The sequence below is a fragment of the Aphelocoma coerulescens genome, chromosome 4A, assembly GCF_041296385.1.
Source record: "Aphelocoma coerulescens isolate FSJ_1873_10779 chromosome 4A, UR_Acoe_1.0, whole genome shotgun sequence".
Taxonomy (NCBI): Eukaryota; Metazoa; Chordata; class Aves; order Passeriformes; family Corvidae; genus Aphelocoma; species Aphelocoma coerulescens.
This window is the reverse complement of record NC_091018.1, coordinates 13714281-13732782: the sequence shown is the minus strand read 5'-3', so window position 1 is coordinate 13732782 and position 18502 is coordinate 13714281. Positions and strand designations below refer to the sequence as shown.

The 18502-nt window shown below is 43.5% G+C and overlaps 1 long non-coding RNA gene across 1 annotated transcript in view; it reads right to left on the bottom strand.

Annotated features, from left to right (window-relative positions):
* Window positions 1-18302, bottom strand: part of LOC138110474 (uncharacterized) — a 33082-nt gene extending 14780 nt beyond the window's left edge. Inside the window, exon 1 of the long non-coding RNA XR_011150945.1 lies at window positions 18100-18302. This is a non-coding gene — a long non-coding RNA (uncharacterized lncRNA). The remainder of the gene's footprint in view (window positions 1-18099) is intronic.
* Between the last annotated feature and the right edge of the window lie 200 nt (window positions 18303-18502).

Below are 18502 nucleotides of genomic sequence, written 5' to 3'. Positions count from 1 at the left end.
ATCACTAAATCCCAGACTAGAGGGGCCAGGGCCATGAATCAAGTCTTGAAGTCAGAACCAAGCAGGCTTACAGTGTGGAGTGATGGTTTGGTTAGGCTGGGCAAATGGGCTCAGTGCCCTGCTCTGGGACTCCCTGCACAAACCCAAACTTTGCATGAGATCCACTCTCCTGTCTTGTTCCATGATTTCTCAGTCCCATGCTTCCACGCACAAAAGTGCAATGAGAGCAAGTTCCCCTGACGGTTGGATCATGAGGAGAAATACCTTCAGAAGAGCACAGGGTGTTAAACACTACTCGTGCCTACGCTGCAAGGCAGTCAGGGATCCTGGCCACCACAGAGAGCCACAAGAAGCAGCTGAGGTCTCCTTCAAGGTGACATTTGATTCAATTCTATTCTACTCTATTCTAAAGAGCTCCTAGAAAGAGAATCAGAAAACCATTCAGCCTTTGATGTATTGGTACCATTTTGGAGGACTGTGCAGCAAAGGGGCTAAACAGAGCCAGCACACAGGTACACACAACAGCTACTCCAGCATCTTTACTGGACCATTCCCATAGCTCCAGAATGGGAACCTCAAGGGCAAGGAGACTCCAAGGACAACTTTCCTCCTGCATCTCAGGATGAATGACTTCAGGTCCTGGCTCCACCTTGGTCAGCCTGTTCCCCATGTCATTCTCCATTCCTGTTTGCTCAACTGAGAATGGGAAATTAGGAAAGTGGCCTCATTTAAGAAGCACTTTGGAGTAAGCTGATGACAAATGCCCTAGAGGAGTGATTTGCTCTTCAGGCATGACTTCTGATCTCAGTGGTTGTTCAGTCTTCCAGCATCTACAGATGTCTTAAGACTCAGATCTAAAGCACTTCAGCTGTCTCTGTATTACATCTCACAGACTTGATAAATTCTCTATTTCCTCCTCCCATAAACCAAGATGATTGATTTCTTGTGCAAAGCTGATAACTTCTCCATCACAAAAGCATTCCAAGTTAGTCAGAATCCAAAATACAAGACCCAGGTGTGCCTCACTAGGTTTCCACCTACAAAAAACAAAAACCTTTCTCAACAGTTAGGCCTTGGCAGCTACTGCTTTTCACAGGAAAAATTCCTGTCCTGTTTGACCAACATTCTGTTTCAGCTTTCCTGTGGGAGTGTGGCGCTGAGAAAGCAATATTGGAGTAATATGCAGTTCAGCAGACATGGAGTTGATTAGCATTGTCCATGAATCACTGTCTGACCTGTGCATCCATTTATTTCAGCAGCATTTGAATTGATCTGAAGGAGATACTTTCTGAAATGCTGTTACACTGACGCAAATAGTTCTTATAAAATTCCTATGCACAGCAACACACTCAGTGATGTTCAGGAGCAAAGTCCTGTCTGTACTAGATGGACAAGCAGCATCAGAAAATTAGGACTGACTCTGAAAGGCATTTGGATGGGTTTGTTTTCTCTTTAGCTTAAGCACACATGGGAGAGGTTTGTGCTAGCAGGAGATGTCAGAGGGAACGCTCCAGAGAAGGGAATGCCCTGGCCACCGCAGAGCAGGCAACAACAGGCCTTTCCCAGGGCTGGACACATCTGCATCCTGCAGCCGAGTGGGATGCATCCCTCCATGCCAGATAGACCCAGAGCTCATGGCACACCCTGGGCAGTGACAAGGTCACAACCACCCCTTCTGCTGCCCCCACAAAAGCATCCCTGTTCTCTTCCTCACCCTGCCCAGACTGGGAGAAATACAACTGCCACTCAACAGTGCTCTGACTGTTGTACAATTTGTACAAACACACAAATACACATTTATAGATACACATATATATACATTGTGTTCATACATTTATGTATATATATATACATACACACATGTACAGAGAGAGAGAGAGATTCTGGACATAATAGTATAAACTGAAAGAACTCACAGTCACATACTTTAGTCAGAGACTTCTCCAAACCCAGAGTGTCTGGTTGTTCCTTCCCTTACTCCCAAAGCCTCAGACTCTGTAGTCTGGAGCAACCCACTTCAATTCCATAATTATTTTTAAAAATTGGCAATCTAGCTGGATTTTGCCACTTTCAGAATAGTTTTACAATCCAGAGATGCTTGTTGAGGACAAAGCAGAACTGGAGTGCCATTTTAAATACAGTTGATTAGGTAACTTGTGCTTTTTGAGTGGACTGCATGACTATCAGCACATGAAACACCTCAATACTGATGAACTCTGCTGAGACTTGTGCCTTGCATTAACTGCACGAGCTGCAAGCCCAGAACCAGTGTGCTTTGGCTCCTGGCTACAGGACAGATTCAAAACCTTACCAAGTGCTAGCACAAAGTTATAGCACCTTATTTGTGTAGTCTCTCTCCCACACTGAGGACTTGAGATCTACCCTTCAAATATTTACACACACTCTTCACACACCAGACTAGACACTGTGGAAGCAGAGCTGCAGATATGCATAATACACCTTTTTTTCCCTATGATATTGTTATGAAGTAGGAGGTGAGATTATTCACATATTAGGCCTTCAGTCTCCAGGGAACTGTCTGTGATTTCTAAATTTATACTTTCAGTGTTGTCACAGAAGACACTGTAAGAGATTTTGATCTTGAATACTGATGCAAATTAAAAAAAAAAATTCTGGCATTTCCACCTCATCCACAAAGCTGAGGAAAACACAGGCTCTCAGATTTTTGCTCACCTCTTTCTTAAAACAAGAGGACAGAGTAAAGCAGCAGGAGGCCATCACACAAGTGGCAATCATAAATTGATCAGGCTATCAAACAACTGTCACCAAGAAGAAGAAAATAGATTAATGAGCATTCATTATTGACTGGTCAAGTAACCTGGCAACACTTCAAAAACTGACAACAGCAGGGCCCTCTAATCACTTCCAAGCAGGACAGGACCTTTCCTGTGCCACTCGGCAGCACAGCTCTGGCCTTTTGCTCTTCACCATGTGAGGGAGATTAAACAGGACTTACATACAATACTGGCTGCTAAGTAGAATATCCCAAAATTTGAATTCCCAATCACATAAGCATGAAGACAAATGTGCAAATCTAGATTAGGAGATGCATAAGTACATACTTTCAACAACCTATCATAGGTTGCTGCCTAATACTAATAATAAACTTTTGAAGATGAGCAAGGAAGAAGTGGTAAGAAAATGTAAGGGTTCACACGGTGGACATTTATGTCCCTGCATTGTCAGTGCCACTGTGGCCAATGGAACTGTTCACGTTGGCTCAATCTTATTATAAGGAAAAAGTCCGTAGGCTGGGCACACTGAGAATACTCCTGCTTTCCAGTGCAGTGCCCAGGTCCCTTTTGCATGAGTCTGGGCTCTGAACTACCCTAATTGTACATGTAGCCCAGTATGTATGTAGCATACATGCAGATTACCCTTTTGTATCTGCCCAGTTCAGATAGAATGCAAACACATTCCACATTCATCAACCCACATGCTCATGGCTCACTCCTGGTCAAAACAACCCAGCTCCAAGGACCTTCCAGCCACAGAGCAGAGGATATTTATTCTATCAGGTTTCTGAAGAAGTTCAAGAACACTTTACAAAGGGCAATGAAAGGGGTGGAAAGCACCTATGTCAGCAGTTGGCTCAAGACATATGGATTTGATGGATTGAATGCTGCCAGCCTTGGGATTGTGTTGCTCTTGTGCAGCAGATGAACTGCAACCTTGCCTACTGGTGATTGTGTTAAGAATATTCTACAACAACAAATGAAAAGTAGGTGGCTTTTTGGTTTGCTTGAGAGACTGCTTCAATCAGGTAAAAATAAACAAAGCCTCCTCTTCTATGCACAGTGACACCACAGACTCACCTGAATGCACCACAAGTGTTACGCGTCCAACTCCTTAGGTACAAAACAGGGGAAAAAAAGAGTGTGAAAAGATGAATATGGTCCTACATAAGCCTCTTTGTCCTCTTCCCAGTGCTGCTGTTCCTCTTCAGTTCCTGAAGGAACTGAAACACACAGCAGAAGCAGTTGGCACTAATATTTACAGAAATTTATAGAAACCCTGCTTTGCCTTCATGGGGATCCACCTCTTCTCCCCTGCCCCGTGTTTCCTTGTTTTATGATTCAGCAAGACCTGTGAGGGAGAACAGCACTAGGGGTGCATGTTCCACCCAGTAAGAAGTTCTCTCTGCTTCCATTTCTCAGGCCACTTTTGTCTCAGTGAGATGTCCCATGAACTGTCCCTCCAGTCCCAATGTCAAATGATTATAAAGGGATGCAGGGCACTTCTGCCCATTTGTACCATTTAAAGACTGACCTTGTGGGTCACATTTGCTCAGTAATTTTACAGACTTGATCTGAAATATGGCTCAATATTTAATGTCTCTTAATATTAAAGAGATTGATGGTAGCAGGGGGAAATTAACAGTGCAGAACATGCAAGTGTGATCCAACAGCAGCAAGTGCCTATTCCAAAAGAGCTGATTTGCTGGTGCACAGAAGGAACCAGCATTTAGCCGAGTGTCCTCAGTAACCAACGAGTTCACTGCCTTTGTCAGCCAACTCTAAAATAAACCTGATCATCAGTATTGCTGTGGGGCCTGCAAGACCCACCTTCCAAGGCCAGGACTGAGGACCAAATGAGGACAAGAAGCCTTCCCCAGAGAGCATGAAGGAACATGCGGGTACGGCTAAGGATGCATAAGGAAATAACAGGAGGATTTGGGTCAAACATGGGAACAGTGCTGCCCCCTGTCAAAAGAAGCTAAAGAATACTCTTTAATAAATGCTGTTGTGAAAGACAGAGTTTTGAAGCAGATTAAGAAGGAAGAAAATAAAGTTCTGCTGGGGATCTTGGAAGAACAACTTCCCCCACGAGAGTCAAAGTCCAATGGTCAGCAGTCAAAGACTCCCCAACAGACTAAACAGCTTTTATCATTAGTTCAAGTGAGATAATGGGAGTGAAATGGCTCCTCACTCTTTCCCAGATGCCACTGCCTTCCAAGTGGATGAGCTACTGCCTAGTGTTGGGCAGGGTGGCTGGAAGCAGCTTCAGGAGAGTGCACAGGTAGGAATCAGGGAAAGGAAGATGAGCAGTTTGTGCCTGACAGGAGGGAGAAGGTGAAGGACAGTGGAGAAATCTTCAGAGAGGAGGAAATGCAGCCATCAGTCTAGAGAGGTGATGTCTGCAGTACTAAGACAAGTGAGGTAAAATGAGATTTGACAACTTTCATTGCTCTCTGGGAAGGATGATACAGAGAGCTGAGAGACAAGATAGAGGAGGCCTGAATGGGAGAACTTTACCTGTACCTCACCTTAAAAAAAAAACAAACCCACAACAAACCAAAGCAGCAGCAGCCTCTCCATATACTCTAGATGCACTTGAGATAAACATCAAATTAAAAAAATCTGAAGATAATCCAACCACAGATCATCATTTAGTCTAAGACAATATCAATGATTCAGGTAACTCCAAAGCTCTATCTTCACTGAGATAAAGCACCATTATTAGCAAAGAAAATTAAAGCCATTTACTTTGAGGTCAGTGAGATCAGAGCATGTGAGGAAATTGAGCTCTGCTATCTCCTTTTAATATCACGTGTTTTCCTAAACTAATAAATCTTCATGCCGCAAATCATTGTTTTTTGTAAAGGGGGAAAACCCTCTCTTCATCAGCTCAGTACTTCCTCCCTGCACCTTTCTTACCAGCAGCACATTTTTTCCTAAACTTTTGAAAGTAGAGGTAAAAATACCACTACCAAAAAGAAAAAACAACCAAACAAACTTAAACAGAAAATCCCAGCTGCCATAATGAATCACTCCCAAAGGGAAGATGTTCTGCAAAGCTGATATTTCACAGTGTTATGAAGTTCTGTCTGGGACCAATTTGAAAATAATTTTCCACCAAAGATCCAAAAAATGCCCCAGGACAACCTTTAGCCCAACTTATCATTTGAAGTCCCAATGGCTTTCACACACACAGTAACCTCTTTCCCTCCCACCACCCTTCTGCTTCTGGCTTCAGATTTCCACAGAGAAGAAATTTAAAAACCCAACCCCACAAGCCATTTTATTTATTAATGGGCAAAACTCTCTCAGTTCTTTCACTGCTTTTCCCATAGCTACTAGACAATGTTCAGACACCCTTCTGCTTGTGTTATCTATGTACAGCTAAATTACATTTAATTCAATTATGAGTGAAAGCCACAGGAAGCCAATATGACAACTCCACTAGATAATCTTCCACTTCTCTGCCACCATTTCATCCATAAGGTCCTTTTCTCATTTTACTTGGACCTGGCTGCCTCAAAGTCTGATTTGTTTATTTTAAGACAAAAGCAATAATGTGTCTTTTTAGTCATGGCAGAGATTTTTAATGTAGTAGAGATAAATGAAGTTTTTAGACTCTATCTTTCTTAAATAGTCAAACAATTCCTTTTTGAACTGTTAAATTAAAAAAAGTAAATGGTTAATTATCATCACCAGGAAGGACATTCATCTTGCTGAGTGCTTCTAACAGACATGCATGCACAAAAATCCCTGTGCATTGCACAAAATATAAATAACTAAAATAAAATAAAGCTATATAATTGTATGGCATTTTAATGAGATTTTATAATTATATTGCATTTTAATGGGATTTGGACAATTAACTCCCCTCAGCTCTTTGCAAATCTCTGCCTTAGGCAATGACCTTGTGCCAATGTCCACCCCAAACCAATGTGTAAAACAAATTCCAGGGTGACTTATGTCTCTGCTGAGGTACAGTCATCTCCACAATGAAAGCAGCCACTGTGGCCAGAGCCCATAGCAGGAGTGCTCTGTTTAGCCATAAGCCAGTGGGGGATTTCACCACACGAGATGTTCCACTGAGAGCCTGGGACAAGGAGTGCATCCCCTCCATCTTCCTCTGCTCCAGAGGCCGGCAAGGCTGACTGACAGGGAGGAGCATCATTTCATCAGACACTAATCCACGACTCCAGTGAATATGGAGGGGGATGCTGTCTCTGGAATGTCCCTGGTGAATATTAACCTGTGCCAACCTGTCTCTCTTTTAACAGGTGGGAAGGAAGGACAAGTTCACAGATGCAAATTTATGGGTCAGGAAATCTAAGTTCTCCCTGGGAACTACATTTCTAAATAAAACCCATCCTTTCAGTGCAGTGCTATTTATAAGAGCTGCAAGTTCATACTGCTCATTCCCCATTGAGTTTAGCCTTTCTCTAATATTCATTATCTCACTCTTGACTTCTTGCTGTCTGCATATCCATTGTCACCTCTCATTTAGGAGTGACTCATTCTTAAAAGGATTTAGTCAGCTGTGAACAGCCAAGCTGAGTACTGTGCATGGCATAGCCAGGGAAACAGAAACTCTAGAAATGTCTGGACAGATCTATTCAGATAACCTCCCCTGCAGACAGAGCAAGTAGGCAGCCCAAAATAACCCACCTTGAGTCTTTGGGAATTTTACTCCAGAATTTAGGGTCAAATTATTGCTGCTGTCATGCAGACTTTAGATGGGTAAAGATAAAGGAGCCTTCACCTCCATCGCTGCCCACCACACCCCTCCAAAGCAGCAGCTATTTATCTCACTGTCCCCTACATGCAAGAAGCAAACCAGAACATTTTACCATCTGTCCAGCAGCAATGTTCAAGAGCACAGATTTGACCCACTATCCCGTTCTTCTACATGCCATAAAAGCCTTCCCTGAGGAGGTGACAGCTTTTGCCCCTTGCCGGGAGCTCTTGGGGCAGGGCTGCCTTCTAGTGGGACTCATCTGAACACATGGCTCTGTTAAATCTCATCCCCAGTTCACAGCACCTTCTCTCCTGATGAACTGGCTGGGTTGGTGGCTCACAGGTCCACAGGGGAACTGGGTGGGTGGCTCGCAGGTCCGCTCAGGAAGCCGCTTATGAAACAGGAGGTCAGGAGAAGTGAGCAGCTGCTGTTGGGGCTTGAGGGAAGGGCACCCTGTGCAACCCTTACATCTGTGGGAAATGACAAGGCAGCCTCAGAGTCCAAGATAGCTGGGTACTGTACTGTACTTACTTGGAAAAGGAAAAGTAAGCCCTGTATTAAATGAGAATTTACTTTCAGGTTTAACAGTGTGGCTGAAGATCACAGAGGTGTCCAAAACGCTGTGCTAGCAAAATGCATCCAGCTTCCCCTTCAAATGAGCCTAATAAACTGGGAAAACCCTGTCAGTCTGAATATACTGTAAGTTAGTGAGGTGCACACTTACTCCCTGACAAGGCTGATTTCCCTGGTGCAGTCATGTGCAGTTCAACCAAAGAGGATGACAAGTTGCCACAACACCTCACCTCTCTGGCAAAAGTGCCCCTGCATTGTCTGCTCCTGCTTTTGGGGTTTTGTTCAGAAGGACAAAGTAAGTCCACTCCTTTTCTTCATCAACCACACCTCCTGAGCCTGCATGGGCTGGCCATGCACACAACTCAGCTCTGTCAGAATAGAACAGCTTTCTGCAACCATGGCCGTTACAAGGTCAGTGCTCCCTGGGACTCTTCTGCCAGTTCCTGGGACAGAAAAGTCAACTCTGCCTTTCGAATTCCAATCTGCAAAACAAACCCATTCCAGAAAAAAAAACCCAAAGAGAGATAAAGGACTGAAAACAACAAATATTCACCCTGTTCTTCTGCCCTTCTTACCAGAAAAGGACAAAAGTCAGAACTGGCTTTGATCAAGGCCCTGTTGCTGAAAGCGGTACATTTGAGGGAAGGAAAAGGCAGGCAGATAAATGGTTCTAATTCTGGCATATCCTGCTTACAAATGCACCACACAGTAAATCATCTCAAACCAAAGCAGACGCAGAACTGGTATCACAAGAGCAACGCTGAATCCAGAGCCTGGTTGCAGTACCTTCACCAGAACAAAACATGGCACACAGATGTCGATGCCAGTACCTTACAAGGGTTGTGCTCATGTTCCTTTTACCTTCCCCCTGCTTATCTTTCCTGGTAAATTATATTCCTTGCCAAAAAAAACCCAGCCTCCTGAAACCAGAAAATTGGAATGTTTGCTGAAACCAGATTGCAAGACAATCAGAGAGTAAGTGTTGCATCTGCAAAAATGAGGATTTCCCTGCAGAACTAATTCCAGAAGCCATTTTCATCCAATTAACAGGGTGAAACAAACTGTTGCTAGGCCAAAGGAATCTGCTTAGCCAATCTATTTGGACGTTGTTTCCGCAGCTTTCAATACAAGAAGCTGGCAACGTGAATTCTTTTTCCTGAAAACAGTAGGATCAAACAAGAAGTAGCCTCTCATGGATCAAAACTACACATGATGGCAACTGTTACTATCCATATTACACAGAACTGGACAGATAAAGTCAAGCAGATCATGAAACCAAACTTGCTTTTTAAAAAAATGGGTTTTTTTGAATGCAATCCTGTTCAGATGACAAATCTTTAAGAATTTGTCATAAGGTATAGCTCCATCACACTTTCAAAAAAAAAAAAAATTGAGGAAAACCACTCTACAGAAAGAGGAAAAACAAACAAAAAAAGAGAATGGAGAACTCATTTCTTAAATAAGAGTTCCCCAAGAGCTGTTCAGCTTGCTCACTTGCTCCAGTCACAGCTTAGTATGTGACAGGCAAATCTTGTTGATAGCGATGGACAGAACCTAGATCAACCATTCTTGCTCTTCCTATTTAAAGTAAATTTACTTTCCACATCATAAGTGTACTAAATTTAAAAACACTGGCCAGGAAGCTCAGCAGTGAGCCCCCATTCCTGCTAGTGCTTTTCCTGCTGCAATTTGTAAAGGCCTAGGAGAGCCCCAAAAGAGATGACAAGTCTCTTCTCGCTAACCTATGCGTTATAAGGAAATGCTTAACACTCTGGGGTGTATGGGGTGTAGATCATATCACAAAATGTAGCAAGACCTTGCAAGAGGAGTGTTGTCACTCCCCATGGTGGTTGCCTTACCCCAGCATTAAGAAACAGACATTCATTTGCACTGATCTCTTGCAAAGTTTGAACATTTAGTTGAATATCTCTTTTCCACCAAGCAATCTAGTTGCATCTTGAACCCTTCCCACATCTTGCAACAGTGAAAAAACACCCCTAAGCAGCAGGGATTTTTGCTCCTAGAGAAACTGTTCACCCAACTTTTACACCCCTCCACCCTGTAATGATACAGAAAGAGTCTGAAAAATAAGCCTTGTAATTAGCAACCCAGTCAAATTAGATTCACATTGTTTCTCCTTCAGCTCAACTATGCCTGCAATGCTCTCTTTAGCTCTGGTTAACCACTGTTTGTCAGTCGGGTCCAGCACTCAGGTGAAATCCCAGCAGCCTCTTCCCTGGTGGTGTCACCAGCCTGGATGCTCCGCTTCCCCTGGGCGCTGCTGGAGGAGCCAAGGCAGGAGCACACAGCAAGCTGCTCTCCCAGGAGACAAAAACACCCAAGGTGCTTCTCATTAGGGCTTGCTGAAACTCACACCCTTCTCTTGTCTTCCAGCCTTCCTTCCTGAAAGCATCTGGAATACAAAACATATGAAAAGCACATGGGGAGACAGGAGGAGGGACGGGAGTGGAAGTTAACACTGCTATAATGAAAATCTTTCAAAGCTTCTTCTCTTTTCTGTTCCTAGATACAAATAATAGGAGTAAGGAGATTGATTTTCTTGCTTTTTATCGTCCCCTCCTTTTTATTTTCTACCTTTCCAAGCCTCTCTAATTTTGGCAACGTTACAGAGTGACAAAATTACACTGCTGCCTTCTCAGTTTCACTTTGGAATTTTTACACAGGTTTTGGGGTTTTTTTTCCCCAAGGAGTGGGGAAAGGAAAATGCAAAAGAAAATATCCCTAAAATGATCCTAAGCTTTATTCATGCAATTGTATTAGGAGTTAAAAAATGCTGGTGGTGGTGGAAAGGAGCATTCAAGAAAACCCAAAGTAAGAAAAAAAAAAATCAAACACAAAAGAAATGTTTTCTTTTGAAATAAGTTTTGATTGCTTTCCACCTTTCTATCAAAGAATAGGAAAGTATTTTATTTCAATTATGCATAATTTTCTACCAAAACTTTTTAGGGGGTAATAAAAAGTAATTTTCATTCTGTTTTTTTAAAGCACAGCTGCTTGACATGCCTCATGAAAGGTCCCTGGTGTGCTATTGCCATGGGTGTCTACTGTGTTACATGTTGAATGTCTGTCCAGTGCACTCCTGTCTAGGGAGTGCCTCCAGTTTTCCTGGATCTTGTGAAAACTGTGGGACTAAGGAACTGCAAACATCCCTGTTCTTCTTGTGCATATAGATCTGATCACTGAGATCACCACATACAGTGAAAATACTGCAAATGCATTAACAGTCTTCCCCCGAGTCCCTGTATTCCAGTTAAATAACCAGTAAGTTCTGCTCTGGACTGCTGTGCACACAGGTTGTATCAGACTTTGTAACTAAGTCAAGATTTTCAAACAATCCAGGGAGCCATTATGGAAGCCAAAAAGCAGCTTGAACTTTTAGATCAAAAAGTCCTGTTCTACACAGGAAAAAATTTATTACAAACATACTCACTTTCCTAAAGGAGCCCATACATGCCCTAACAGTTCACCTTGAGTCAGGAAATTCCCTTTCACCGGCACTCTGAACACACGTGCTGCTTGCTTTCATCAAAGGAAAATTCAGCGGCCAGGAAAGGAGTGGGAAAGGTGTTACTGTTGGGGGAATTTGTCAGCTGCAGAATCAGAGAGTAATTTCTAACACCCTAAACACTTCAGCAATAAATATGCATTCCCCAGGAGGTGCAGGTCCTGCAATGGCCTCTCCATCACGAGGAGGCCTCAGGAGGGCAGAGCCACACCTGCTGAGGGACAACCAGGAATGGGAATTCACCTGGCAGAGTGCACAAAACACAGCAGCTAAACGAAACTCAGTATGGAGACATCCTGGGATTCATGTTGTAACCAGGGCACACACTCAGCCCCCAGCAGCAAGGGGCAGGACAGGGCTGGCCCCACACCTGGGTCACATCCCAGATGCTTCCAAGCAAAACAGCCTTGTGCGGGAAACCTCCCTCCAGCACTCACAGAGGGCAAGGTACAAAATCCAAAGCTCTGCCAAGTGAAGTCCAACAGGGAGAGCTGGAAATGGAAACCAGAAACCAGTTTTCCAATGAGCATTTGTAATGTGGCAAGCCCAAGGCAACTCTCATCCCCTCACTGCTCCCCCTGTTCACACACCTCACCTCTCACCAGGTCCCTCTCTCCTGGAAGATGATTGATTAAAGAATGAAGACACCCCCACTTTTCCTGCCTCTGCTACAGCACAACAGCCCCAGAAAGGCAGCAGAGGATCAAGCAGAAAGAAATGAGCTTTAGTTTGCCCCAGCACCCACTGCCAGCATCTCCTGGAGCTTCACACTCCACCCCTGGGCTGATCCAAAGTACCCACTGCCTCAGCCAAACCCCCCTTGGCTGTGGAGCAGCCTACAGCTTCATCCTCAGGGAGTTTTGAACTGAAGGTCTGATCCAAGTGCTTTTCTACACAGGCAAATTCAGATCCAAATGAACACCCAAAGTCAGGCCCCACACCCCGTGCTGGTGTGGTACCCATGTGCGAGAGGAGCTGTTGGGGCCCAGGCTGCCTCAGCAGCTCTTCTGAAGCCATGAGTGAAAAGTCCAAAACCCTGAGGAGTTGGTCTGAGAACTTCCCTTCACCCCACTGACCAGAGGGGGTTTGCAGGAGGTCAAGTGGCCAGAAAACAAGGACCTCAACAAAGGAAAATGAAAGTCAAATGAGAATAAAACATAGAAAGATGGGAAGAAGGGAGACATGGGATGAATGACTGGCATTTTATAGTCTCCACCTCAGTTTGCAGTCCCCAAAACCCTTCAGTATGGCAACAAAGCATTTATGGCCCACTCCAAAGCTACCAAGAGCAGTGGGAATCTCACTGGGTTTGTGGGGTTCAGGTTCACAAGGCAGCTCATAGATGGGTTTCCCTTAGGGTGTGGGCAGGACTGCTGTCAGATCTCAGAACTTCACCCATTTCCCCACTGGAGGGCTGGGGGCAGAATTCCCCACCAGAAGCCTCATTATAAGGTCCTCCTGGGAATGGCAGATTTTTCCCTGTGGATGCCCAGGAGCATGGACTATCCTCCTGATAACAAAGACGTGTCTCTCTACTTGAGACATCCCAGGCATTTCCCAGAAGTCCCTGTGTGGCTCAGAGCAGTTACCTTTCAAAGTAATATCTTTTTAATTTGCTCGAGGACACTTTGTGGTGTCATTAAAGTTTCTCTCCAGCAAACATGCTATTATTCAGCTCGGAAACTTAATTAATTAAACAACATGTACAATTTCTTTCAACAGCTAATGCAGCACAGAGGAAGATGATCTGCCACGCTCTTGGTTATTCAGTGCCACTTCCAAGAAGCTCTGAAGTCTCTGGGCAGACAAAGAGCCCTGCCCTGCCCCCCTATTCCACCTCTTATCACCATGCAGAAGGATTCTGTGCAAAAGGAGAGCCTCTCAAATAGCAGATGCTGCAGCCTACAAGCCTCACAACTGACTGCGCTCCACATCATCTTTGCTTCATTGCTGCCAAAGCTGTTAGCACTGGTAAAATTTTACTGTGTCCTCAAATCCCATTCTGTTCCTTGAAAATGCCTCTTGGCAGATAATTCTTATAGTCCAGCCCCTTGTATGCAATAAGGTCTTTCTGTTGTTACTCATGGCACACTTTTCAGTTTGAATTTCCTCTTTCTTTCTCAAGATAAAATAGAGAAGGAAAGAACTGGTCAGGTTTTCTAATGAGATTATTCACACCTTCTTCTCTATTTCTCTGTGAGCTTTAAAAGCAGGCAATAAAAATATGAAAAATTAGGAAACTGTTGTTAATTTGCCACATTTTTCTGAGACTCTAAATACCAATTTCCATTTTCACCTCATTTGGATTTCTCATAACATCATTACTACAAACAAAGAGTTAAACTAAGTCACAGTTTAATCCATTCCCCATTATATTGCTGAAACGAGCAAAAAAAAAGTCAGTCTTGGGGAGGATCAATACTTTCCTTCCACGGCACAAACAACCCTGCTCAGCAGTTTGCTAATTTATCATCATTCTTTTCAAAAAGAAGTTTTATTGGAAGTGCAATACCTTTTGTTTGCCTGGAAATGCAGGGTTTGCCTTGCCTCTCCTACACAGAGTGAGAGAGGAGCAAGAGCAAATCCACCCAAAGTGATCTGACAGCTCTCAGTGTTACTGATAATACTTCAATACAAGCAGCTCCCTGATTGCATCACCAGAAGAAGTCACTGACAGAGAACACCAAGAGGCAATATCCCCTGTGGAGACTGGGAGCATCAGGTAAATTCCTTCACTGTGCTCTTAAGTGCTCAGGGCTTATCAGCAAGGCTATGAGGACTGTGTTACCTTGTCAGGAAAGAGTCTGGACCAGCAGGGACAAAAGACAACTGAATCATCAGAACTGAGCTGAGTAAGTAATTTAACAGAAGCCCAGTTAGTTGCACTGCATTAGTCACACGGGAGGTTTTCCTCTCACTCCTAGGGCTGGTAGAGAGCACACCTATGTAAGATCTCTGCTGGGATCACACAGCTGGACCCTCACACTACAGGCAACCACCAAGACAGACTTATTTTGTAGCCGCCTCCACACACCTGATGAGATGAATCCAAGGAAAAGTTTAAAGTCCTTAAGGCTCCATCTCTCCCAGAATCCTCCCTCAAGTTTAAGCAATGCTGTAGCTCAGCAAAATGTACAGCATTGGTGTTACACAAACCCTGCCTGCAATGAGCAGGAGCAGCTTCCCTCCACCCCTGTGCCATGGCTGAACCTCACCGAGCCACACAGAAACCCTCCCATGCAGGGAGCAGTCCCCAGCTGTCCTCCCCACCCCTCGGAGGGGCTGGGAAAGCAGGAAATCTTTCTTGATCTTCTGTGAACAAGCCCTCTGTCACAAACCCATATTCCAAGGACCAGGGGGAACAGTAATTAAAGGAGCAAATATGCCCTGGTTTTGAATGTGCAGGCGGCTCAGGGACACAGTCTGGATTTCCAACCAGCTGGCTCATTGTGGGGCAAACAGCTGCTTGATTTGTCAGGCTTCATTGCCTGTCCAGCCCAGCACCAGGCTGTAAATACACTGAAAGAGATTTCCACCAACACATGCGAAACTCAAACTTCTCCCTCAAGTAGGCACATAAGCCATCCCTTTAAATGGGGTCAGTGTTAATTAACCCACTTTAAGCCCCTTTATGCAGAAAAAAGAATACTTTTTGCTTTCTGTAGACACAGAGTTTTATCTGCCAGCTACCACTATGTTGTACAGAACAGCCCTCTTCTTTCACCTGCAGGGAGAGGGGATCTGTGTACCCTCCACATTCAGGAAGATCCCCAGCAAACAGAGAAAGGCCTCCTACAACAGGAGAACATGTAGGTGGAACTATCAGCTTATTTCACTGAAAAACATGAGTACAATTGGAAAAATGAGCAGGTAGAATATATAGCATGCACCCACGTAAGGACTCTCTTTACTGCTATTTACACACGCACATTTCTATTGTCTTCACTCAAAAACCAAGTCATCTTTTTTACCCATCCAAAGACCTGAAAAGCCCAGAGGACCTGCTGGAAAAAAAATGTTTCTATTATAGCACCTTTTAAACATAAAAAGTATCTCAAAGCAAAGACTGAGCATGTGACTTACTAATTTGTTGCCAAAAACTCAAACAAACATAGATCCACACTTCACAACAGGCTTACCTGTAAAAAAATACAAAGAAACAAAATATATGGAGTCCCAAAAATTTATTTTGGGAAATTTCTCCCCTTCTACTTCTGTTTTACAATCTTATGTTATTTTAAAACTACACAACAGCCAAAGCTTTGAGTGCTTCTGTTCTCTCTGGTTATTTGCTGGCCTTGAACATTGAGCTGCAAAAAGACCAAGAAGAATAATTACAGAGAACCATTATCCTTAGATTAAAGTGTAGCAGAGATGCAGCTCTGCCATCCCAGCCTCGAGTGTGCTCAGTGAGGTAAACTCCACCAGGAAGAGTACAAGGTTCAATCAGTGACCTTGGGGTAAAAGATGGAATATCACTAACCCCAGCCACTCGAAAATCAAGAGTCAGGATTAAAAATAAATACACACAAACAGCAGTCTTTGGGTTGCGGACAGAGAAAGGGGTCTCCTCTTCGGCTCAAATTTCCACTTTCTCCTCCATGGTTGGGGAGCATAGGAAATTACTTCCTTAAGGGATGCTGAGAGATACCCCTGAATCCCAGAGCTGAGGCCTTAAGGAAAACCCCAAACCAGCAACATTTGTAATGAAATAACACTTCAAGATGCAAAATTAAGACTTTACACCAGTATCCACATACCTCCTTTCCCAAACGAAGAAAAAATTCCCAATTTCCTCAGTTTTACTTCAGAATATTCCCCAGAGAAAGAGCCTTTCTGGCTTCCCCTTGCTATCATGTTGTTTTTCTCTGCTTCACCCTCCCTTTAACCTAATTTGTTCTTTAGATGTAAATCTCAGCTCTCCTGATTTCATAACCAATTCATAATATTTTTACATTAATGTTTTACATTATAAAAGACTGTATGAAGAAGCCTCTACTGTTATTTCTTGTTTCTGCCTAAGAGACCACAATATTGCTTAACACACTGCACATTTACCATGCTATAGGACAGATATGGAACAGCCCTGCATGTGCCATGTATCTGCATTTCTTCTTCCACCCCCAGCTGTGGATGTCTGACTACTGGAGCCCAGGCATGATTTTAATGGGTGGTTTTTATAGGTGTGACAGCTGGAGTAAAGTACTTAGAGCTTGTGAAAATCAGGTCTCTTGGTTCCAAAGCCAACCTGGGCATTCAAAAATCGTTACTCAGATCCTAAAAAATAATGAGATTGGCTTAGCAATAAAGATGGGTTTAGATATTAAAGGTTTTATTTGCCTTACGGTGTTTCTGCCTTTTGCATCTTCAAGCCTTCTCTTTTTTTCTTTTTTTTTCTTTCTTCCTCAGCAAGCAGAATTAGAAACTGTCTTTTAAATGAAAACAGAGAATCTTCCCATAAATCATCTGACTTCTGGAGCTATGATTTTAGGAAAAATACACCACCTCATCAGATTGATGGCTCATAGAAGTAATTAGCAGTGCATATCCCCATTAGAAGTACATTTTCTTGTACAGGTTTCTTCCAGGTTAAAAAAGATATCAGAATTGTCTTCTCTCCTTGTGAATACTGTTACCTGGTCTGTCCCAGTTATAACAAAGGGGACACTTACATTCAGTAAACAGGTACATCTGCATTTGGACTTACAAACCTACACAAAATGTATTTCAGAGGAAACCTCTTACACCATCAGAATTGTAACACTCACTTCATGCAGCCTGAAATATTAGAGGATATCCATGTCCTTTGGTTGTATGAGAGAGACATCAAAGCTCTACTAAATCCACATCTGCCCAAGTTTGGGACACAATGACCATCAAGTAGCGTGAAGCCTGGCTGTTCATGAGGCCTTGATCCAAAAGTTTCCAGAGGTCTGGGGAAAGTCTAAGGCAAGACTTAGCTTTGTATGTTACTCATTTTGAGGGTGGGAGATGAGGGAGCAGAAATTAACTGTATGCATCCCAATCACCAGCAAGTGTAAACCAACTTCGTCCTCCAGCACTCCCATACAAAGCAGGACAAACTAACCCTAAGCTGATAAAAGCCTACCAAACATCAGAGAGGCTGATCAGTAGCACACTATGGATGGACTTGCAAGCTGCCTCTGGAATTAAAAAATGCAAATGATCCTAGAGAGAGGGGGAGATTTTAACATACATTAATATATTTCAGACTTGCCACATTCTTTAAGGTCCATTGTTGAATTCTTTTCTGGGAGAAGGGGGATGGCAAAGTGACCTATTGGTGTAAATAATCAAATACAGGCTGGGCAGGAGGCAAGACTCCATCCACGCTCTTAGGATCTCAAACTGGTGTGAAGGTCACGCTTCCATCTCCTCCCTTATCCTTCAGAAGTGACACCGCTGCACTGCTTAGCAGTAGCCTGGCCACATGGCAAGATTTGGTGCTGCTACATCACCCTGGAATGAGCACTCAACAGTTTACCAACCTGAAAGCTTTCAGGAGCCATCAAGGCTGTTTCCAAGTTATTCTTCCAAGTCTACCTCCTTTTCCAAGAAGTTTTCTAAGAAGTAGAGCAGCAACATACCATTACCATGATGATGCAGAGGCCCACAGGCCAGGCATCAGGATTTGGCAGCTCTTTTTTTCATGCTTCACTTCCAACACTATAACCAGAGTCAGTTTTGGCTGGAGATGGTATATGTAAGGACTAATCATGTTCCTACTGAAGTTAATTGAAGTTAATTTCCCTATAATTTTCACCTGTGTTGGATAACTTAAGGACATTCAGCTATCAGTGCAATCAGTGATGGAGTCATACAAAGGTGGAGAAAATGGGATGTACAGGCCCTCTGAAAGAAAAATAAATGCAGGAGCAAAGATCATCACAA